General features: G+C 35.4%; 1 protein-coding gene across 12 annotated transcripts in view; it reads right to left on the bottom strand.

Moving 5' to 3' along the window:
- Positions 1 to 26178, bottom strand: part of CEP170 (centrosomal protein 170) — a 134830-nt gene that overhangs the window by 105732 nt on the left and 2920 nt on the right. Inside the window, exon 1 of one of the 12 annotated variants that reach the window (XM_058533535.1) lies at positions 12529 to 12634. The exons of the other annotated variants lie outside the window; for them this stretch is intronic. The gene's annotated coding sequence lies outside the window, so the exon portion shown is untranslated. Of the gene's footprint in view, positions 1 to 12528; positions 12635 to 26178 lie in introns of those variants that run through there. 12 annotated transcript variants of the gene reach the window in all.

The raw sequence follows: 26178 nt of genomic DNA, 5'->3' as shown, positions 1-26178 counted from the left end.
TATTAATATTGCAAGCACCAGCTATGATTCAAAATAAACTAAATGTAAGGGGCAAATGTCTCCACAGTCAAGTTAATCTACCCTGGATATGATCCCAAATAGTCACTGGAGCAAGGAGTATAGTGTAGCTCATCATACAACATTATATGCTAATATGTTTCCTTACTCTCAGAAGAAATGGCTAAGAGAATACCCTCGGTAGCTTCATGAAGTTGGAAAGAAGCTAAAATAAGGAAAACTAAGAGATCAGTTCAAAAACTTGGGTTTTATGAGAAGTACTGTGAAATACATTGTTCATTATTTACTCTGCTCCTATCAGGCACAATTTTAGGAGCTGACAATAAAGCAATGAACAAAACCTCCTTACCTTCCCAGATCTACCATTCTAATAAAATAACATATAAATATATTAAGATACGTCATAATTCTCCCCAGCTTAACCCTTACCGTAGTAAGAAATCCTATAAAAGCTATGTAAGGATATCATGGAAAATGGGGAATCCATTCCAACACCTAAAGAACTACTGACCTCCTAACAACTGTCTAAAGTAACTATTCTGATACTCTGGTGTCAAGTCAATGAGGTTGGTAAATTTCAGTCTTTTGCAGGTAGCAGCTAGCATCCCCCATTCCCCATTCCAACAGATGCAAGAAGCAGCCTGGGAACACCCTCCTGCATCTCTGGTGTGGCTTGCTGGAGCCAGGATATGCAATAAAGACACTGTCTTCCAAATATCCAGTTGTGTGCTCTGATTGCTGCTTTTGACCACTGAGCCTTTATGCTGGCCACCAGTGCTTCAACTACCATGGGCTGAAGCAGCTTTCAAGGAACTTAAAGAGACAATGTGTGTTTGTTGGTTGGTTTTCTGTCCCCTTCTGAGAGCCAAGTATCTAAGGAAATCTTTATCAGGTCACTGGCTGACCAGAGAGATGAGAGAACAGAAATTTCAGTGACCATAATACAAGAAACACACACCTTGCAAAAACAGTTTGGAAAAGTAAAGAACAGTTGGCTTCAGCCTTCGACAAGAAAGATTCAGCAATCCCTGAAAAGTGGGATAATTAGATTTCCAGATTTACCACAACATGCTTAAAATGTCCAGTTTCTCTCTCTCTCTTCTCTTTTCTCTTTCTCTATGTATGTGTCTCTGTGTGTATATATACACACATATATATACACACACACACATACCTGTAGGAAAGCCCATTTACAGGAAATATATTTATACACACATATGTATTTATATATATACACACACACGCAGATACATACATGAAAGCGTATCTAAAGGCAAACAGAATTTGACAGAAACCATCCCTGAGGAAGCCCTGACATTGTGATTATTAATCAAAGATGTTAAACCAACTCTCATAAATGTGTTAAATGACAAATAACTAAGGGAAATCAGCAAAATGATGTATGAGGGGAGAAAACAGCATTAATAAGGAGATAGAAATTATATAAAATGCAAAACTCACGAGAGGGGTTCAACATCAGATTTGAAAAGGTGGAAGACAGGATAAGGGAACTTGAAGATAAGACAATTGAAATTATCCAGTATGAGGATTATAAAGAAAAAAGAATAAAGTAAAATTAACGGAGCCTGAGAGATCTGTGAGATATCATCACACATTAAAGGAGTCTCAGAAGAAGAGACTAAGGGAAAGAAAAAATATTTGAAAAAATAAAGGCAAAAAACTTCCAAAATCTGAGGAAAGGTATAAATATACACATCCAAGAACCTCAATAAACTTCAAGCACGACGAACTCGCACAGATCCAAACTGAGACACGTCATACTCCAACCCACCAAGATCAAAAGAAAAAGACAATTTGAAAACAAGAGACAAGAAAAAGACAAGAGAATTGTCATGCACAAGGGATACTCATAAGATTAACAGCTGATTTCTCCTCATAAGCCATGAAGGCCTGAAGGCAGTGGGATGGCATATTTAAAGTCCTGAAAGAAAAAAACTGTCAACCAAGAATCCTATATCTGACAAAACCATCTTCCAAGAGTGAATCACAATTAAGACATTTCCAATTAAACAAAAGCTAACAGAGTTCATTACCAGTAGACTGGCCTACAAGAAACACAAAAGAGAGACTTTCAGGCTGAAACAAAAGGATACTAGACAGTAACTGAAAATCATAAGATAAAATAAAGAATATTTTGGTAAAAATAAGTATATAGATAAATATAAATCCAGTATTACTGTACTTTTGATGTGGTTTATAACTTCTTTTTCCAGTATAATTTAATAGGCAAATACAGAAAACATTATAAATCTATGTTAATGTGAATACAATATATAAAAATGTAACCTATGACAATTACAATATTAAGGATGAGGGATGGAGATGTATAGGAGCAGAGCGTTTGTATACTCTTGCGATTAAATTGGTATTATTCAAACTAGGTTATTATAAGTTTAAGATCTTAATTGTAATCCTCAAGGTAACCACTAAGAAAATAACTAAAAAATATATAGAAAGGGGCCTGCCCAATGGCATAGTGGTTAAGTTTGCATGCTCTGCTGGGGTTCGCAGGTTCGGATCCTGGGGGCGGACTTACACACTGCTCATCAAACCATGCTCTGTTGGCATCCCACAAGCAAAACAGAGGAAGATGGGCACAGGTGTTAACTCAGGGCTAATATTCCTCAGCAAAAAGAAGAAGACTGGCAAGGGATGTTAGCTCAGGGTCAATCTTCTTCACCAAAAAAAAAAAAATTTATATATATATAGAGAGAGAAAGGCAAGAAGAAGGGAATCAAAATGACACATTACGAAAATCAACTGAATACAAAAAAAGAGGTATTAGTGGAAGAACTGAAGAACAAAAAAAAACATAAAATACAGAAAATAAATAGATAAAGGACTGAAGTAAATCCTTCAGAAATCACATTAAACATAAATGGATTCAACTCTCTGATTAAAATGCAGAAAAAGGCAGGTTAGATAAAATAATAAGATCCATTTATGTTATCTTCAAGAGAGTCTGTAGATATAAGGATGCAAAGAGGTTGAAAGTAAAAGGAAGAAAAAAGATATTCTATGTAAATAATAACCAAAAGAAAGCTGAGGTAGCTATACTAGGGTCAGTCAAAATAGACCTTAAATCAAAAAAGGCTGCAAGAGACAAAGGACATTATATATTGATAAAAGGTTCAATACAGCAAGATATAAAACATATAACATACGCAACATATACGTACCTAACAACTGAGCCCCAAAATATCTGAAGCAAAAAAGGACTGAATTAAAAGGAGAGATAGACAGCTGAACAATAACAGTTGAAAACTTCAATACTCCAGTTTAAACAATGAAAAACACAACCAGACAGAAGATTAATAAGAAAATAGAGGACTTGACAAGTCTATAAACCAATTTGACCTAACAGACATATACACAACACTCCACTCAACTACAGCAGAATCACATTTTTCTCAAGTGCACACAGAACATTCACTAGGATAGACCATTATGTTAGGCCTAAAACATAAGTCTTAATAAATTTTAAAAAATTGAAATCTTACAAAACAACTTTCCCAATCACAATGGAATGAAATTAGAAATCAGGAACAGAAGGAAAACTGGGCAATTCTCAATATGTGGAAATTAAACAACACACTCTTTAACAACCAATGAGTAAAAGAAGCAATCATAAGAGTATTGGAAAACACAATGAGACACATAAAAACAAAAAGACAACATACCAAAACTTGTGGCATATAGCAAAAGCAGTATTAAGAGGGAAATTTATAGCTGTAAATGTATACATTAAAAAAGAAAGATATCAAATCAATAACCAAAGAGTATACCTTAAGAAACTAGAAAAACAGCAAACTAAACCCAAAGCTAGCTGAAGGAAGAAAATAATAAAGATTAGTGTGAAGATAAATAAGAGAATAGAAAAATAGAGAAAAATCAATGAAATACAAGTTGTTTCTTTGACAGATCAACAAATATGACAAACTTTTGGCTAGACTGACTAACAAAAAGAGAGAGAAGACTCAAATCACTAAAATCAGAAATAAAAATGGTGACATTATGACTTCTGAGAAATAAAAAGGACTATATGAGAATACTATGAACAAGTGTATGCCAAAAAATTGGATGATCTAGATGAAACGGACAAACTCCTGGAAACACACAACCTACCACGGTTGAATCACGAAGATATAGAAAACTGGAATAGACTATAACTACTAAGAAGACTGAATCAGTAATCAAAACATCCCAACAAAGAACAGCCAAAGACCAGATGGCTTGCTTCACTGGTGAATTTTACCTAACATTTTGAAAAGGAATTAACACCAAGCCTTCTCAAATTCTTCCGAAAAATTGAAGAGGAGAGAAGACATCTTAATTCGTTCTATGAGGTCAGCATTACCTGATACCAAACGTAGACATAGACACTACGAGAAAAGAAGACTACACCAATATCTTATATTGATACAACGATCTTCAACAAAATACTGGCAAACCAAATTCAGCAGCATATTAAAAGGATTATAAACCATGGTCATGTGGGATTTATTCCTGGAATGAAAGGATGGTTCAACATATGAAAATCAGTGTAACAGACTGTATTAATAGAATGAAGGAAAAAAAATCTACATGATCATCTCAAGTGATGCAGAAAAAACATTTGACAATATTCAACATCTTTTCATGACAAAAACAATCAATAATCTAGGAACAGAACAAATTTCCTGAACGTGATGAAGCCAATTATGAAAAGCCCACAGCTAACATCATACTCAACAATGAAAGACTGAAACCTTTGCCCCTAAAATCAGAAACAAGACAAGAATGCCTGCTTTCACCATTTCTATTTAATGCAGTACTGGAAGTCCTAACCAGAGTAATTAGGTAAGAAAGAGAAATTAAAGGCATCAAAATTGGAATGAGAGAAGTAAAATATCTCTGTCCAAAGATGACATAATCTTATATGTAGAAAACTGTACCAAAAAAACAAAAACCCGCAACTGTTAGAGCTACTAAATTCAGAAAAGTTGCAGGATATAAAATTAAGTCAAAAATCAGTTGCATTTCTGTTTACTAGCAATGAACAATCTGAAAAGGAAATTAAGAAAAAATTCCATGACCCCATCAAAAAGAATAAAATACGTTAGGAATAAATATAACCAAGATGACTCAAGACTTGTGCACTGAAAAATAACAAAAAACTGCTGAAAGAAACTAAAGACCTAAATAAATGGAAAGACACCCTGTCTTCATGGATTTGAAGACAAGACTACCCAAAGCAGTCTACAGATTCAATGTAATCCTTATCAAAACCCCAAAAGCATTGTTTGAAGAAACAGAAAAATGCATCCTAAAATTTATATGGAATCTCAAGGGATCCCAGAGAGCCAAAACGATCTGGAAATGAAAAGCAAAGCTGAAGGACTCACCTTTCCTGATTTTAAAACTTCCTACAAAGTTACAGTAATTAAAACAGTGTGGTGCTGGCATAAAAACAGATATATACACCAATGGAATAGAATAGAGAGCCCAGAAATAAACTTTCACATATATAGGCTATTGATTTTTCAACAAGGGTGCCAAGACCACTTAATGAGAAAAAGAGAGTCTGTTCAACAAATAGTACTGGGAAAACTGGACATCCACATGCAAAAGAATGAAGTTGGACTCTTACCTAACACCATACACAAAAGTTAACTCAAAATGGATCAAAGATCTAAACATAAGAACTAAAAGTATATCAAACTGTTAGAATTAAAAAAATGGAAAATTTGTATGATCTTGTATTTGGTAATGGTTTCTTTAAGATGACACCAAAGCACAAGCAACAAAAGAAAAACAGATAAATTGGACTTTATCAAAATTGAAAACTTTTGTGCATCAAAGGACACTACCAAGAGAGTGAAAAGAATGAGAGAAAATATTTCCAAATCATTTGATAAGTGATTAATATTCAGAATATTAATCATTAGGGAGATGCAAATTGAAACCACAATGAGATACCACCATTAGGATGGCTATTATCAAAAAACAAAAATAAATGTTGGTGAGGACGTGGAGAAACCGAAACCCTTGTGCATTGCTGGTGGGGATGTACAAAGGTGCAGCCATTCTGGTTTCTCAAAAGCTAAAGACAGAATTTCCATATCATCCAGCAATTTCACTCCTAGGTATATACTCAAAAGAACTGAAAAGTATGGCCTCAGATACTTGTACACCAATGTTCACTGCAGCATTACTCACAATAGCCAAAAGGTGGAAACAAACCAAGTGTCCATCAACAGATGAATAAACAAAATATCATACATACATACACTGGAATACTATTCAGTCATAAAAACAAATGAAATTCTGACACATGCTACGACATGGATGAACCTTGAACATATTATGCTAAGTAAAATAAGCTAGACACAAAAGGGCAAATACTGTACAATCCACTTATATGACACAGCTAAAATAGGCAAACTCATTTGGAGAGAAAGTAGAATAGAGGCAGAAGGGGCTGCGGGGAGAGAGGAATGGGAAGTTCTTGTTTAATAGGTCAGAGTTTCTGTTTGGGATGATAAAAAAGTTCTAGAAATAGATAGTGGTATCACTTACAAATTGTGAATGTAATTAATGTCACTGAATTGTACACCTAAAAATGATTAAGATGATAAATTTTATGTTATGGATACTTTACCATGATTTTCAAAAAAAAATGTAATTGGAAAAGAAAAGCCACTCAAGCCCTCCCTCTGCCTGATTTCTGTTTTTAAATTGGAGATATAGTAAAACCTTACACTCACGTGCACTTAACAATTTGGATCTAAGAAACGCGTCATTAGGTGATTTCATTGTTGTGCGAACATCATAGGAGGTACTTACACAAACCTAGATCATATAACCAACTACAAACCTAGGCTATACGGAACTAATCTTATCGGACCACTGTCATATGTGCAGTTCGTCATTGACCAAAACATTGTTATGTGGCACATGACTGTATTTTGTTTAGTTTTGTATTTGTTTTTTCTGTCTTAGAACAAGCTATTTTGGACATTCACATTTTCCACAGAACTGAGAGTTTTTCCCTTAAAGCAGGGATTGGCTAACTTTGGCCTTCTGCCTATTTTTGTGAATAAAGTTTTACTGGAACACAGACATAGCTTTTGCACTACAACAGCCAAGTTGAGTAGTGTAACAGACCATATAGCCTACAAAGCCTAAAATATTTACTTTCTGGCCCTTTATAGAAAAAGTTTGCCACCCCTGCCTTAAAGTATCAAAACCAGTTTTTAGTTTTACCATTTTAGTTGAAAATATTTTAAAATATATTTTAAATTTACCTACTTTTACAACTCAAAATATTCAATATTATATTTAACTCTTTATTAGTGATTATTATCACTATCATCAATTATTAAACTATGCTGTAAAACAGTGATTTCCTCAGAATTTATTAAGGAATATGGATCTGTCCTAATACTATCTAGTTCTAACTTTCTGAGATCCTAAACTCACATTCTTTATGTTTTTTCTGTCTTCTCCCTTTTTATCAGTAGTCATTTTTCATTATAATAGCCTCACTCCCTCCTGCAAGGCCTTGAAAATAATATAAGTAAGTATATTTTGACTACACTCAAAACGAACAAACAGAATCGGCATGAGAGCTCCTATGAATGAACTACAGTCATGTGTCGCTTAACGATAGGGATACTTCTGAGAAATGCATCGTTAGGCGATTTCGTCATCTTGCAAACATCACAGAGAGCACGTACACAACCTAGATGATATGAGCTACTACACACCTAGCTATATGGTACTAATCTTATGGGACCACTGTAGTATATGTGGCCCATTGTTGACTGAAACCTCATTACGTGATGCACGACTGTACATATATTTTCATTTATAGGCTTTGAAACATAAATTTTGTCACTTTGAAGGCTTTATTTTTGGATCTTTAGTTGGTAGGCAGCAGAATTCTACAGGTGAGATACTATTGTAAAAGCAAGTGTCACCCTTCCAAATTAAATATTACAGTTCTCTGAATGTAAATAAAGGAACGTGACACACCCAAGGTACTACTATTTACTATCTCATATAATAGAAGAATTTTATCTAACAAGGAATTTAAGAGACTAAAAGATTAAGCCCAAAAACTTACTAGTAAAGTTTCAGAGATTCGACCATATGGCATATGCTGACCCATTAATCATGAAACATATAATTAACATGTGTATGGCTTAAGTGTACATTTAACAAGCTTAACAGATTCAGGGTCCTAAGAGTCTTATACATAATTCTGAAAAATCAACAAAATTCTAAATATATGTGTGTGTTTGGAGTATGAGAGAATAGGTAAGAGCCTTAATTACAAATAGTAAAATTTCCAGGAAATCTCACTTAAGAATTACAAACATCAAAGCCTACTATTGAGGGCCGGCCACGTGGCTTAGCGGTTGGGTGTGCGCGCTCCGCTGCTGGCGGCCCGGGTTCGGATCCCAGGCGCACACCTACACACCACTTCTCAGGCCATGCTGGGGCTGCGTCCCACATACAGCAGCTAGAAGGATGTGCAACTATGACATACAACTATCTACTGGGGCTTTGGGGGAAAAAAAAAATAAATTAAAAAAAAAAAGATGACTTCCTTTAAAAAAAAAAAGCCTACTATTGAGAAATGAATACAATTTTTTTGGCTTCATTTAAAGTGATAAACAATATAACTAAAACACAACTCAAAACCCTTCCATTTTCCATACCAGCAATCCTCACTGACTTTTCTAACAGTGGAGTAACTTAATCTTAAAAGCCTACAACCTTAGATATGCAGACTAGATGTAATATAAAATTATATAACTATCTTCTGTGCTTATTAATTTCAGCATTTAAGAAATCCCAGAGTAAATGACAAAGTGCAAAACTAACATTGCCTTTCTCGAAGTCTTTCCTCACGGCAGAGTAAGCAGTTCTTTTCTCTGTAGCCCTACAATACCTGGTTCAAACATCCATTATGCTATAATTTAAACCATAATTTTTAAGATTAATGATATTGCACTGCTACTATATGATTATGTCTCTAGTTGGTGAGCTCTCTAAAGGCAGGAAAAGTCTATCTTCCTCCATCCCCCCTCTTTCAGTAAACACTATTGAGAAACCTATTAAATCCAGGCACTTTTGAGGATTCAGGCTGCACAAAGACAAAACAAACAAAAAAACCCTGCCACAAGGAACTCACTGCTTAGGGAATGCTGGTCAGTAGATGCCATGACAGAGATAAACCTAAAGGGATACTAGAATAAACAGGAAGTTGTCATTATCCCAGACTGGGATGGGGACACTCAGGCTGGTATTACTCCAAATCGGCGCAGAGCTGAAATACAGAGACGTTCCTCATCCCCGTATCATCCCTAGGGCCCAGCCCAGTGTTTCGCATCTAGTTAGTGAGTGAGAAGCTATTTTTAATGAAGGAATGAGTAGCTCTGGAGCTGCTACAAATCTTCTTGAGGTGAGGATAATCTGGAAATCTCCAGGGACAGGAGGTTAGAAATTAATCATCTAACCTTTGCTACAATTAAATCTAGCCATTAAATCCTAGTTACTGCCCGCCTCCAGTTGTCTCTCATACTCTCTACCTCCTCGTCACACAGGCTTCTTTGCAGTAGCTATCTGACAGAAGTTTGAAGCTCTGACATTTGGAGGTCAGATGGAGGTAAACAATGAACCAGCATCACAGTCCCATTTCCATGTTCAGTATCTATAATTAGCTTTAAAAACCGACTCTCCTGTGAGATCAGAGCTCATTTCATGATCTAACGGACTAAAAATTTAACATTTAAACTTTAAATTTTAAAAAGCAAAACAGAAACTCTGCAGATGTTCAGCAGAGCACACAGCTTCCCTATACTTTTAAGTTTCAGCATTACACATATTTTACTGCTTTGTTTATTTATATTAAAAAATGCTGCTTCCAGTCACTTATAATTCAAATTGAGGACTGCTGGCAAGAAGAGTCTGAGTGACCTTAATTACTATCTAAGCTGTGAGATGGGCAACAATAGTGCACTTGATATACCACAACATTACAATAGAACTATGAAATCATGCATTATATAACCCACAGCAAACAACCAGTTTACTCAGATTAGGCTGGAGAAAAAAAACTATTATATAAATGATCGTCAGTGTATGCAATTACTTGAGTTAAAACACATGCTAAGGGCAGTCTATCCTTCCGCTTCTGGCAATTGACTGGCTGATTCACCACCAGATGGCTTTACAGAGAATGAGCCTCCTTTCACCCCACAACTCCTGCTATTGCAGACTAAGAAATAAATAACCGGCCTCACATTAGGACTATCAATCTACACAGTTGAAAATGCTTTCCTCCAACCTTTGCAACTTTTATTTTAATACAATATTATCTATTTATGCATCCACGGGACAATTTTTCTTCTGGTACCAACAGGCATGAGAGAGTGACAATGATATCTGTGGGCTCAGCCCAGGGCCTAGCTCTGCTTCCTGAATGAATAAATAGTAGGAGAAAGGAGATGTGATTTTCGTAACAAAATAAACGAAAACTTAAAACAAGGGGTAAAAAAGTGATAGACTTTACCTCCCGAAATTGTCACTTGAATCAGCAGTAAAGTTTATAAATTAAAACGAACTAAGCTCCTACATCAACTGCCATACAGGCCTTTGTAACTTGTACCACATCTTTTTTTTTAATTTTTTAAAATTAAGACTTTATTTTTTTAGAGCAGTTTAAAGTTCCCAGCTGAAGCGGAAGGCAGAGATGTCCCAATACCTCTGCCCCCCCATGCATAGCCTCCCCGATGATCAGCATCCCTCATCACAGTGATACATTTCTTACAACTGTCGAACCTACATTGACATATGATCTCATACAAAGTCCACAGTTTACATTACAGTTCACTCTTGGTGTTGGACATTTTATGGGTTTGGACAAATGTATAATGACATGCACCTATCATTATGGTATCATAGAGTATTTTCACTGCCCTAAAAATCCTTTGTCTCTGCCTATTCATCCCTCTACTCATCAATCCCTGGCAACCACTGATCTTTATACTGTCTCCATAGTTTTGCCTCTTCTAGAATGTCATATAATTGGAATCATACAGTATGTAGCCTTTTCAGATTGGCTTCTTTCACTTAGTAATATTCATTTAAGGATCCTCCAAGTCTTTTCATGGCTTGATAGCTCGTTTCTTTTCAGTGCTGAATAACATTCCACTGTCTGGATATACCACAGTTTATGTATCCATTCACCTGCTAAAGGAGATGCTTCCACCTCCTTGGTTGCTTCCAAGTTTTGGCAATTATGAATAAAGTTGCCATAAATACCATGTCTTTTTATCTCATCATACCAAGAAACCAAAAGGTAAGTGACTAAATTTTAAACTAAAGTATAAATTTAGGATTCATATTTCACATTTTCCCCCTACTAAATCCCTAACAGAAAATATCCTCAACATTAAAGTCTCTGCTTTCTGACATCATATATTTCTGAAAATGAAAGAAAGAATTAGGGTTGCATTTCAGCTAAGGACTCAAGATCAAATGAGGTGCAGATATGATCGATCATATATTATAAAAGCAAATAGAAGTAATTTTCAATAATCTTTTATTTATAATAATAAGCAGCTTTACTATCTGCCAGACTGTTCTAAGAACTTCATACACATACACACACAATTGTTTTTAACTACAAAAATTATGTAAGTTCTTGGGCCCGGCCTGGTGGTGTCGTGGTTAAGTTCACGAGCTCTGCTTCAGTGGCCTGGGGTTCATGGGTTCGGAGCCCAGGTGAGACCTACACACCACTCATCAAGCCATGCTGTGGCAGTGTCCCACATACAAAGTAAAGGAAGACTGGCAGAGATGTTAGCTTAGGGACCATCTTCCTCCAACAAAAAGAGGAAGATTGGCAACAGATGTTAGCTAATGGCCAATTTTCCTCACACACATACACAAAAAATTACGTAAATTCGAGAAAATGAACACAAACACTATACAACAATTATACAAGAGGACTCCATTTTATAGAGTACTATAAAATGAATTAATCTATTTTTTTCTTCATTCACAAGTACATAAGTACTAAGCACTATAGATAACAAGGAGAGAGTGATGATGAAGATAGAAAAAGTTCCTAATCTTATAGAAACAAAAATACACAAACAGCTAAGTAAATGAATAAAAGCTAAGTAAATGAATAAGACAACTTCAGTGACAATGGGAAGTTAGGAACATGAGTAAACAAAGAGAACAGCATGATGCAACAGTTTTAGGGTGGTGCTCTCTAGGCTGGGTGGTCCGGGGAAACATCTCTGAGAAAGTGACATACATTTAGAACATATTTTAAAATTCAGATCTGCTGTATAATTAACATGACCTGGGACAGATAATGAAATATACTCTTGGGAAAAATTTATTTCTTTTAAATCCCCACCTCCACTTGAAACTGTACAGTTAATCCAAAAAAATAAATCCACAGCTGTGCTTTTTTTGGATACCTACCAAGATATTTGTTCCATACTCATGTGAACAAACTCAGTACTGGGAAAATTTTTGCTTTCATATCCTCATGATTATTTTGGAATGTGTGCTCCAGATTTTACCTTTATCATCTGCTCTTTATTTATACATTATTAACTAAATCTTTTTAAAAAAAAAAAACAAAGCAAATATGAATTGAGAAAAATGTAATTTACAACTTGCACTTGAAAAAAGCATTAAAGAGTAAAAAAAATTTTTTGTAAAAAAACAATGAAGGTGACATTCCAAATATCAATAGTCATACATTCTATATCTGAGTTTATTATATATTTTCAAAAGAAGACTTAGATTTGATGGGAAAAGCCAGTGATTTAATAAAATATCATTTCTTCATAAAAATCATTTTATAAAGTGCTTAAAGAAAATGCTTAGAAAACAAGTCATACTTTTCCATAAATTATGTAGGCATTAAAAGTTCTTGCCAAGTTTTCTCTGCCAATTCATGAAAAATGTAAAGTCTAACTTGCTTTCTTTTGTAGAACTGTACAACTTTGTTAAACATAATTTTGTCATTTTACACCAACACATCAATTAAGACTTGGATTCAAACATTTATCAAGTACCTCCTTTGTGCCAGTAACTGTGCTGGCTGCTTACACTTGCATTCTTTCACTTAACTCCCGAAACATGCATGTGAGAAACATGTTTCCCTTCAAAGGAGCTGAAGCTAAATGACTTGCCCAAGGTCACAGCCTAGTAGTAGTAAACAGGAGCCATCTGGATTCAAACCTGGACTTTCAGATACCAAGTTCTGCACTTCTTCCACAATTGTCTCCTTCGTATTTTTCTCGAGTATACCTTAAATATGATGCTAGGTATACCAATTCCTACAGACTCATATTTGGCTAAAGAGTTTGAATATGACTGAAAAGCAGTATATTTTTATCTAGCAGCATGTTCTCTGACACTGTCTTTTTGAGCAATAAACACTGACAGTGCATGCAAAATTCACTCTATTTTCAATCCAGCAGCAAGCTCCAAGATTCTCTCCGTGAGAAACCCACAGACAAGTAAGAATCAATCAGTTTATATTAAAATCAGAGACCAAAAATCAGCTGCCTCATCTAGAGGAATGAGGCAAACTGAGTAAATCAGGGTACAGCATGGATCAGAAACCTAGAAGGTGAAAGAACAGTAAGCCACCTCCAGGCTCACTGAACAACTACGAATCTGAAAACCTTTGTCAGGTCTTATCCGGCTCAGAGCAGGGAAAGGTGCACAAAGCTGTCTCCAAGGACTGACAACAGAATCTATAGGGGGGAGCGACAGAGTGAAGAAAGCAGAATGAGATAAGGGGCTATGAGGCCAAGAAGGTCGAATGTTCCTGATTCACCTTTCTTAGTTCACTCGATGACAATTTCTCTCCTTCCTGTCATTTGTCTATAATGAGTTTATCATATCACTGCCTAATGTACCCTTTAAAAATTGATTCTGTTCATCATTAATATCTTTTCTCCTTTAATTCACTGTATATGAACTGTTTGGGAGGTGGGTAAAAATCACATGCACCACAGTATCGGCACAACACACAAAAACGGAAATCAAGCTTCGAAGTGCAGAACAACTAAAAAGTCTCCAAGTAAGATTTAAGTAAGGGTGTATTTTACAAATACATCACAAATGCACTTACTTACAGCCTAATTTTTGTTGTTAGTGCTGTCGAGTGGATTCCAACTCCTAGGGACCCTGTGTACAGCAGAGCGGAACCCTGCCCAGTCTTTTTGCGCCATCCTCTCCCCGTCCGGCGCTGTATCAGACAGTGCTCGCTGCGGTTAACAGGGTTTGCACCGCCAATTTTTCCCAAAGTGCGAGGCCAGGTCCTACTTCCTAGTCTGTCTTAGTGTGGAAGCTCCGATGAAACCTGTCCACCATGGGACATTCTGCTGATATCTGAAATCCTGGTGGCACAGCTTTCAGCATCACAGCAACATGCAGCCTGACAGACGGGTGGTGTGGTTCCCCGACCGGGAAATGAACCTGGGCTGCACGGTGAGAGCCCCGTTCTTAACTGCTAGACCACCAGGGATGGTGGTTTCTAATCTAATTAGAAGTTGTTAATTATTAGCCTAAATTATGAGATATTTCTTTTTACCTTGATGTTAAATTACAATGCTTACAAATGTCTCTATAACAGCACTAGGCAATACAACTATGATGTTTCGTGGAAAGGTTTTATATCTTCACTGTCCAATACATTAGCCACTAGCCACATGTGAACAACTGAGCACCTGAAATCAGCAAATGCACCTGAGAAGACTTTTTATTTTCTTTAATTTTAATTAATTTAAATTTAAATATTCACATATTGCTAGTGGCTACCCTAGTGAGCTCAGTTTTACAAACAGGAATCATATAATTATGTACATTAATTAAGGATGGTTTTAGTTAAATACTTCATACCTACAGAATATTAACACACAGAACAAGTTGACAGAAAATATAATTTATGTTGGAAAGAAAAATTTGGATGTGATCAAAAGAGCATAGAGCATAGAGCTTTACATTTTCTTTTATAAAGGTATATAGCATTTATACAAATCAGTACATTACATAAGCAATCAAGTGTATTTTTTCACTGAAGCTTTTCAATAATCATTTCAACTGTTACTATAACCTTAAGTCTATTCCTCTGTATATTCATTAGAGTTCATTAGACTATTGATGCTTAAAGTGATTAGGTTCATCATTACCAGAATACCATGAAGTACGTAACAGTTTGCTGGAAATATTTCATAGTGTGAATATTTCTGAGAAGACAATTCTTTCAACAATTCTTTAAAGGGAGGGAATCTCCAGGCATAGGTAAAGAATAATTCTCTATGACATATTATTTCATTTGGAGAAGAGCTTCTGCAAGTTTGAGGGTAAAAAGCAGCTAAAATAGATTAAAAGACTACTGGCATTTTTAAGACCAATTATTACTAAGAGATAATACTCTGAGCCCAAATGAATATCAGGATATATGGAAAAAAGGTTTATCTTTCAAAAACTTGCTCATCAATCCTACCTTTCTTTCCTTCTCTGTCCAGCCCTCTTCCTCTTTGTTTCCATCTCTATATACCACTGCCTCCAATTCCTTTGACTCTTTCACACTCACGTTCATGACTCCATGTGCCATAAACAGAAAACTGAAGAATATTCTAAATTTTCCACATACACAATATTATTTTAAAATTTGGGAGTAACCTTAAAAATTATATACTTTGAGCCTTTTATTTTTACAAATGAATAAAATGAGACACTAAGATTAAATGACTTGTTCAATGTCATATGGCTAGGAACTAACAGTGCCAAAACTAAAATGGACATCTAACTCCTTGCGCAAAGTATTCCTTTACTTACACCATGTTGACAAAGTGCGTGTGTGTGTGTTTATCCTAAGATCGGGAAACAATCTAAAAAGTCATCTGTAACAGAAAATAACTAAGCCATCTGGTTTTTCTGCAGCACTTATATGATGACAGTATTCACTAACTAAAATGATATATGTGTTTTAATTTATAAAACAAATTTAGGTCTATACAAGTGTTTGTCTCAAAAAAATTAATTCAGTTCCTGCCTTCACATGACTCCCATTTTTTTCCCTGTAGTTTTGTAACATTTGACAGAAAAATGCTTTTCTATGACTGATTAGACAGATAAAATCATGTCACACTACTGAAGACCCATCTATGGGGTAAATGCTAGCAAAAGGAAAAATAAATATTAAATTAATTAGTAAAAGTTCTATTGAGACTTCTATTGTTAAATTTTTTATTTGAATTAGCTTACTGCTTCCATCAGATGTTCAAGAATCCTATCAAAAGATCTAATAATTTTGCATTTCATAGATCTCCATTAATTTCATAATCATTTCCTATGAGGACTTAGATCAGATACTTTCACATGACCAAATAAAAATACTTACCCAAATTATGAAAAGAAACAAATAATTTTTGCTCTCAATAAGTGTCTAGGGACTCTGATTCATGAATTTCTTAATTATTCTTCCTTCCTCTGGACATTAGCCCTTATTCTGTCCTTATTTTTGACACGGATACGTTTGATAAAAATTTACTTTTGCAGGGCCGGCCCAATGGCATAGTGGTTAAGTTCGCATGGTCTGCTTCAGCAGCCCAGGGTTCGCAGGTTCAGATCCTGGGTGCAGACCTATACACCGCTTATCAAGCCATGCTGTGGCGGCATCCCACATATAAAGTAGAGGAAGATGGGCACGGACGTTGGCCCAGGGCCAATCTTCCTCAACCAAAAGAGGAGGATTGGCAACAGATGTTAGCTCAGGGCTAATCTTCCTCACACACACAAAAATTTACTTTTGCTCCCTTCGTTTATGCTGGATCCAACACAGAAGGTTTACCCAAATTCTTATACATTTTTAAGAAGTGATTTTGATTATATTTGAATTTTATCAAATAGTAAGCTACTTTTTAGAATGTATGGTATATATACATATCAAAGAAAAACTGAAATCTAATGAGAAAGTAATTTTGTAACAGAACAGTACCCATATTAATAAATTTGAATTTCCAAGGCCAAAGTAACTTTTGGATTTTGAACATGATACCCTTAGACAATAATTAATTTTGAAAAGGTGCTTTACTATTTTTAAGAAATGCTATTTCCTGTTAAGAAAACTATTAATCCAGCTCTTATGACTAGCTCCTTGTACATGCAGCCAAGTTGGAATATAAAAATACAAATGTCCACTAGAATCTAAGGATATACGCCTTTCAGAAGGCTATGTCCTAAAATTAATGAACTATTGTTGTATGTTGTAAGAGCTTATTCTGTTCTAAATGGAAGTTTCTGCATTTTGAAAATTTGTTTTACAGCAGACATTAAAAACGTGTTTCAAAACGAATATGAGAATGCATAAAAATTTTTTAAAAACTTCAAAAAGAAAATACAGACAGCATATAGCTCGTTTAAAGGAGACTTCCCTCCTTCCCTTTAGCACCAGGCTTTTTTTTTTTTTTTTTGTGAGGAAGATCAGCCCTGAGCTAACATGCATGCCAATCCTCCTCTTTTCGCTGAGGAAGACCGGCCCTGAGCTAACATCTATTGCCAATCCTCCTCCTCTTTCTCTCCAAAGCCCCAGTAGATAGTTGTATGTCATAGTTGCACATCCTTCTAGTTGCTGTATGTGGGACGCAGCCTCAGCATGGCCGGACGAGCGGTGCATCGGTGCACGCCCGGGATCCGAACCCGGACTGCCAGTAGCAGAGCGCGCGCACTTAACCACTAAGCCATGGGGCAGGCCCCGTGCCAGGCTTTAAAGAGTAGTCAGTGCTTGCTAATTCTACTTTCTTACCTTTCCACTATTCTTGAATTTATCCTATATATTAAAGATTTACTGAGTTCCTGTCCTCTCTCTTCCTCTCAACTGCCTTAGTGAACTACGGTCAGAAAACGTCCTCCTAATTGCTAAATTCAACAACCCTGAATATCCCTAATCTTACATCATCTCTCAATATCTTGAACCATTTCTGCTTCTAGAAAACATCACTTTGGTTTCCTCCCATTTCTGTGGCCACTCCTCAAATTCTCTGAAAGTCTCTACTTTCTCTGTAAATCCCTGTTTTTTAGGGGTTACTTCTCAATACATGATCCCTTTGAGACTTCTCTGAAGCCACTGGACTTTAAATACTGCTTATTTCATTAAGTCACACATCTAAATTTCAAGTGAAACCCTCTTTTATAACATGCAGACCTTACCTCTAATTGCCTACAAATCATTTTCAGTTCAGTGTCCCCAATGACCCCTCAGAATCAACTTGAAAAAAACTGAATCTTTTCAACCTTCTGAACAAAATCTGCCTTTCCTCCTGCTTTCCTTATCTTGGTGAAGATATTACCAACCATCCAGGTACTCTCTTTCCCAATCTCCCTTTATTTAGATAAGCCACTGATGTTTACCCTGAAAATGTGTATTTTCTAACTCCTCAAAAGACTCCTTCAGTTTGGATTGACTAGGGTGACAACAGGGGTGAGCACGGATGGGGGGGAATGGGCTGTAATTGTGAAGACTAAAGAGAAAGAAGTTTTAAAAGCTACTAAGGCATAGGAAATATATAATGTGCTGATTTAGAATATCGAGACTAGAGGAAGAAACTACAAGTTGTGCCCAAGAAAAAGAGAGAAAGGAAAGAACACACCAGATATTAGAAATCCTAGTGACAAAAACAGACACCTGAGAGGTAGATGAAAGAAAGTGTCGTCAAGACAGCATTCTTTGATGAAATATTCATCTTATACGTACCTCATCTTATATCTTTGTGGGGCAGGGGTATTAATTTGCAATTAACCTAAAATCCATTTGCAAAAAGGTGCCAGATTCTATTAATGAATTATGTTCTGATGTTACTCAAAATAATTACTAGACCTGCTTCTGCTGAACACCAAATAGCCCCATCCTCTTGTCCCCAGACCACCTTCCTCCAATTTCTAAGTTTTACTTTATTTACCCTTCATTTAACTGCATTCTATTTGTTCCTACCTCTCCAATTTACAAACTTTAAATTCCTGATTCTGTATAGTAGATTCTTGACATTCTGGAATTTGTTATGCACCACCTATAATAAATCATAGGGTCAAACCATGCTCTCTCACCTCAAGCAAAGGCTCTTATTTTCATTAAACACAGAATTCCTCATATAGGTGAAGGGTAGGGAAACAGTGGAAGTCGAAGATAGTGAGACACAAAACTGAGAGCAAATATTTCACTCCTAGATTTGCTACTGAAGGAAACAGTAGAATCACTGGATTAAAGGAACAGTGTATGTTTCCTTCAATAGCTCTCAGGCTTAAACAGAAAACAAAAATCAAACTCTACTTACCATTCCTCTTTAAAAGCGTGCACACACACACATTATGCCCCTGCCCTCCAAAAAAGGGATAGCTCAGTGTCATCAGTGTCAATTTTGTCAGCTAGCTATTTATAGAAAAATTGAGTACAGTAACACTACTGGAATAGAAAACAGCATACTTCATTTTTAAACTGTTGTTCACTTAATACCACAGTGGCTGTCAGAAAATATTTCAACAACACGTTCAGAAAACTTTAAACTGAAACAATTTTCAAATGATTTAAGAGCCCTTTTCTTAAACACACACACACACACACACACACACACACACACACACACGTCTGCAGTTTACTTTGAAATGCAGCAAAATCTAAGATGGATAGACAGACAGACAATGGATATATGGCCAGCTATGTGATAAAACCAATATAACATAATGTTAATGGCAGAATTAAGATGGTGGGTATATGAGTAGTCACTATGAAATTCTTTCAATTTTCCTGCATGTTTGAGAATTTTCATTAAAAATATTAGAAAAAAACTAGAAGAACAATAATAAACTACATACACACAGCCCCTTGTACTAAAAAAAAAAAAAAATCTTATCTCACAAATTAACTCTAGTAAAAAGAGGGAATAAAATAAATAGTTTAAAAAGTAAAAACTCTGAGAACACTATATATAAAATGTAAGGAATGCACCCACAGCTGTACTGAGAAAAAAAATGTATATAGCCTTATAAGGGTTTTCTACTAAACTAGAAAAAATAAAAATACACATATTATTCAACAAACTAGTAGAGGTAAGTATTAAAGATTTAAAAAGACATTAATAAATTAAAAACAAAAATAAAAATGATAAATCCAAAAGTTCATTCTTTAAAAAAAGTACTAAAACCCCTGGCATATTTTTTTCCTTCATTCATCATAAATATTATCTTTGTAATAAAAGGATATAACTACAGGCATAACTTGTGAATAGAGCGAATAGCCTGCCCATTTATAAACAGATATTATAAACCTATGTTATCAAACTTTGGGAATAATACAGCTGTGCAGGAATAGGCAGACAGGTAGATGGAATAAAAAGATCCAGAAATAAATCTGTGCATATTAAAAAGATATTTCAAATTGTGACAGATAATGAAGTTATGCAATGAATGGTACTGAGACAAAAGGCTATATATATATATGCCTAAATCCATCACATTTGCATGTAAAAATTAAAATCATAATTGCCATAAGAAAAATATAGTATGTATTTAATAAAATTTTGTGCAGTGGGATTACTTCATAAGGAAAAGAGAAATGGGGCTATAAACAAGTTAAAAATCTTTGTTGGGTAAAAACAAATTTAAAAGGCAAATGACAATCTGGGAAAAAATTTTACAACATATATGACAAAGAAGTCATTACAAGTGAATATGACAATGAACATTCCTTTAGAAAAAATGAGCCAAGGGAACACACACAAGCAATTCAGATTAGAAATACAATGGTCAATGAACATACTTTTAAAAAACTGTTCAGACGCATCACTGGCAAGAGAATTTTAAATAAGGTTTTTAGTTTACCACGTTTGCAAAATTTTTGAAAAGATATGTAACATCCAGCATTGATGAAGGGCTGAAGAAACACAATCTCATCCACCAACAGTGGAAATGTATATTGGCATAGACTGGGCCCGGGGGAGCAGGAAGATTTCAGTAGAAAAGGTTTTAGAATTCTGCATATTCTTTGATACAATTAATTTCTTGAAATATTGGCAAAGAAAAATATTAATTTGCACAGAAATTCAGTAAGAAATGTCTACTGCAGGGTTGTTTACAATTTTAAAAATACCCTTAATTTCCATAAATTCTAAGACGGACTCCTACGCTACCATGAAAAATTAAAGTCAGAAAATTTAATCTCATGATAAAATGTTACCAGATTAAACCAGAATAGACAAGAATATGTAACAGTGGTTTCACTGGCTAGTGGGATGATGAGCGTGTTCTTTCTGACTTAATGGTATTTTCTAAATCTTCTGCAATGTGCAAGGATTAGTTTTTTAATACAAAAATAAATAAATAAAAGAGTATGAAAAAATAAACTGGCCTTCAATTTGCAATGCATTATTTATCCAATGAGAAGTATTTATTGAGGAACCAAAGCAAATAGTATTACATAAGGTCTTCAAGACAGATATTCTGAAGTTACAGTCCTATTGCTTCATAAAGCTTACCACACCAAGTTCTCTATTTGTAATGTTCCTTTTTCACCAAAATAAGTATTTTATACTCTACCCCTACGTCATCGAGTATGCTCATTTCCCCTATCCTCTGTTTCCTCAAATCAGTTTCTAGCTGTCTGCATGGAGACCAAGACCCCTACCCAACCCTTAAACTTTGAATTGCGACTTTTTCTATTCCATGTAACTTGTGATATGTAAGAAACCCTTATCCAGTAAAACACCTTCCTGAAAAAAGCCAGTTAAAAGAGGAAAATTCTCCTTGTTGGCTTAGAAAAAAGTAAGCTGGCTTGCTTACTTCTTTCTGACTTCATCTCGTTATTTAGACACTCTGCTTAGAATTAAAGGATGAGTTTAGGATTGGATAAAGTTATTATCTTAGAGCCGCTTTCCAGCATCATGTCCTTTTCTTCACCCCCAAGAATACTGTAAGATGATGTGCAAAACTGCCTATGGGGATGGAATGCACAAGAAGTAAAAAACTATTCCTACAGAGTCAGAATGAAAAAATATTTCCTCACGCCAACCAAAACATTTCTTCAAGTCTAACGCTGTCAAGTGGTACCACACGTGGGGCAATGGTGGGGGAAATCCCTACCTGCAATTACACCTTTCATTGTCTTTTACATCTATCTCATTTGTTTTTCAAAATAAACCTCTGAGATTAGACTATCACTAGCTTTATTTTATAGACGAAGAAACTGAGCTTCTGAAATGAAGTGACAGGCTCACGATCACACAATTAGTGACTCGGAGGCAATTCCTGATAGCAACTTCTTCTCACCCAACAGTACTGTCTCCTGTTCAAACTTCAGTAGCAGCAGCAGCCAGGTCCACCCACCTAGGAAAGAGCAGGGGCCTATTTATGACTAAAACTTTGTTCAGAGCTTTAGATTGAGTACTTTCTGGAGGAGAATAATTGTGAACATCCCTATCAATAAACTAGAATAAAGAGAGGGCTAATGAAATTATTTTCACACAGACAGTTTACAAGAGAAGAGGATATTACCTGATTTAAGAAGCGTTTAAGTGATTAAAGGTGGAACAGATGATTGACCGTCCCTGATCTCTAAAAACATGTTCTTTACTTGGCTTCCGGACACCACACTCATTACCTCAATGACCACTTCTTTTCAATCCTTCTTGATAGCTCCTTCTCTCTCGTTAAGTTCTCACTGTTGGAGAGTATCAAGTCTCAATTCTTGGACCTCTTATCAATCTAATTAATGAACTCTCAACCTAAGCAATGTCTTCCAGTGCTACAGCTTTAAATATGGTATACTGGTGATGCTTAACATTTAAATATCTTCAGTCCGAACCTCTCCTCTGAATTCCAGACTTCTATTTTCAACTGCCTACTTGATGTCTCCACTTGGATGTTTAATAGACATTTCAAACTTAATATGTCCAAAACCAGAACCTGATAATTTTATCTACACACTATCACTCTAGTCTAAACCATTAAAATCTCTCATTCTGGATCACTCCAGTTGTCTCTTAGCTCATCTCCTTGTTTCCACTCTTTCGGCCTCCAATCTATCCCCCAGAAAACATCCAGAGCCATACTTTAAAAATATAACCCAATTCTTACGTCATTCCCCTGCGCAAAGCCCTCCAGTGAACTCCCAAGGCACTTTAAATAAAATCAACCAATACAATCTCTATCCAGCCTCATTTCTTCCTACTCTTGCTTCTTCTTGCTCACTCACTTGCAGCCAGTGGCCTCTTTGTTCTCTGAATTCACTCACTCCATTCCTGTCTCAGGACCACTGCACCCTCCAACCAGATACTTACATGGCTTGCTTCCTTACCTAATGCAAGTCTCTGCTAAATGTCACCTTCTCAGAGAGAGGTATTCCCTAACCACTCTCTAAAACAGTAGCTCTCAAGGTGCAGAATATTGTATTAAGAGGCTATCTTTTGTATAAAAGGGAGGAGGTGCATTAAGAATATATATTGTATTTCCTTAAAACGAAAAAAAATTTCACTGAAAGGATACATAAGACATAATAAAAATAGTTACCCACTGGAGTGGGGAAAGTGGTAACTCAGCAGATAAGGTACAGAGGTGGGAGGATTTTTAACATTATTTTTAAAATATTATTTGATTTTTGAACCATTTGAATATTCTACTATCTGAATGACTATTTAAAAATAAAAAATAGCAGCCCTCCATCACTCTCTACTTCTTTACTCTGATTTATTTTTCTTCATAGCACCTATGCTTACTTGACTTTATATCATATAATTATATAATTATCCCTATCCCCCACTAGACTGTAAGCTTCAACCAACTCCTTTAGTACTGGAGGATATAACGGTTTTCTCCTTAATTAAAAACAAACATACAAAAAACATTCAAATGGTCTTCATCATCTTTGTGTCATCTTTTTCCTCCAGCATATTTTATTTATGTAACATTTATTCTATTTATAAATCTGCACGGCTTTGTCCTTGGCTATATCTAGTACATGGCAAGGATGAACACATAAGAGGGCTGGCTTGTTAAATTTATAAATGTCAAAAAGCCAGGAAGGGAAGCTAATCCCTTGGATGACAGAATCATGATTCAAGAAGATCTCAAACAAGTTTTAACTACGACTACATTCAAGGAGATGATATTTAAAAGGGTTAAAGGTAAACAGTGCTTCAAAAACATCATCTACGAGTATATACAGAATGAAAGAGATCTTAACAAAGATACTGGTTTATGTTAACTACACCAGTGGTTGCCAAATTTTTCAAAAAACAAAATGAGAAACAACATAAGGCTGCCAACCTTTTATTGTTTATTTAGAACACAAACCAAACCAAAAAACCCAAAACAAATATCAAAAGAAACTTACCACCTACTAACACCATAATTTCATTTTAAAAAGGTCATTTTTACATTAGAAAAGTAGAAATATGAAATCTCAAAAAATAATCCCTTGAACTGCATAAATATAACTTGAAAAGTCATACAACATCTTTCTGCCATTTTTTTGTCTAAAAGTGGCAAAGATATTACTGTTATTAAAGAGTTAACACAATTTTAGATTGTAAACACAAGTGTATGGCTTGAATTAAATGCACTATATTGCATTCAGACCGTAACAGCAGAATTAAACACAGAAACCGGATCAGAACAAAAAGAATAATACTGACAAAACTGATTGAATCTAGTTGACAGAGAGGAGAAAGGTAAAGGAAACCATATTCTATGAAGTTGTAGAGGTTGTAATATTCAATTTAGAAAAGAGAAAGCCTAGCAGAGACCCAATATATTGAGAAAAACCTTACTGTATCTTATTCCTAAAGACAAAACTGCAACCAGTGGGAAGGAGCTATATAGTAAAGCAGATACTAGCTCAACTGAAGTAAGATCTATTACATTTTTTTTCTTCCACTGAGGAAGATTCGCCCAGAGCTAACATCTGTGCCCATCTTCCTCTATTTTGTATATGGGTCGCCACCACAGCATGGCCACCAACGAGTGGTGTAGGTCCGTGCCCGGCGAACTGAACCTGGGCTGCCAAAGCGCAGTGCACCAGACTTAGCCACTAGGCCACAGGGCCAGCCCTCTATTACACTTTTCAAAAGATAAATGAGCTATCTTATGCCCATTTGTTCATGGAAGTGTTGTTCATGGGAAGCTGGATTCAATAAGATCTCAGAGATATTAGTAGTAGGTGACACATTGTATGAGATGACTTCTAAAGTCTCTTCTAATTCCAAAATGTCATGAATCAGAACGGAATAAATGCTGCCTTTTAAATTTACTAAAAAAAATGAGTGGAAAGAATTTTGGCTTCAGTCAAAAAGACAAAGATTCAGTTATAGGCTCTAGCACTTAGTAATGTGTGATGCAGAGGCAAAATTACTAACTCTGGGCCTCAAATATTCTCAACTTTAAATGTGTAAAATAATACCTTACAAAACTGTTGCATGAATTACACACACACACACACACACAGCCTGGCACTTAGTAGGTGCTCAATACACGTATTATTGATTTATTCAATACATTATTCATTTATTCAATAAATATCATGTCCCAAAGGGTAATATTTTCTATATTATTAAGTATTGATATATTTAAAAAATGCCTTACTCTCTGCTACGTCCCATCTTTTGTTTTTCAAACCCAAGCAATGCATGCTTGAGATTCTTTTCCACTACTATGTTTTGCACAACCCCTACTTGAACATAAGTAATTTTTGTAAGGTTTTCTTTAACCTTGCTTTTTTGGTTTCCTTTCTACCTTTGACAAAAAAAAGTGGGCTTTGCCTTTAGTACACATTGGCTATGTTATTCATTTTGACCAAGAAAAAAAATGTAGTATACCACTGCATAATCATTTTAACAAAACTGGACTATATATCCAGTCTAATCAACCCTACTACCAGACAGATGTGTTCTTATTCTTTGGTATCGCCCACACTGGCTAACTCACTGCTAAGCACATCTCTCAACAAATATTTGAGTAAATAAATCAAAACTCATTTCACCAAGGGTAGCTGATTATTAGAAATCTTGGTTATTACCCAATGTTTATGAAATAAAGATGGTCTGAGATTTCTCCCCATAAGAG

Source organism: Diceros bicornis, chromosome 38 (assembly GCF_020826845.1).
Source record: "Diceros bicornis minor isolate mBicDic1 chromosome 38, mDicBic1.mat.cur, whole genome shotgun sequence".
NCBI classification, from domain to species: Eukaryota; Metazoa; Chordata; class Mammalia; order Perissodactyla; family Rhinocerotidae; genus Diceros; species Diceros bicornis.
This window is presented reverse-complemented; position numbering and strand designations above follow the sequence as displayed.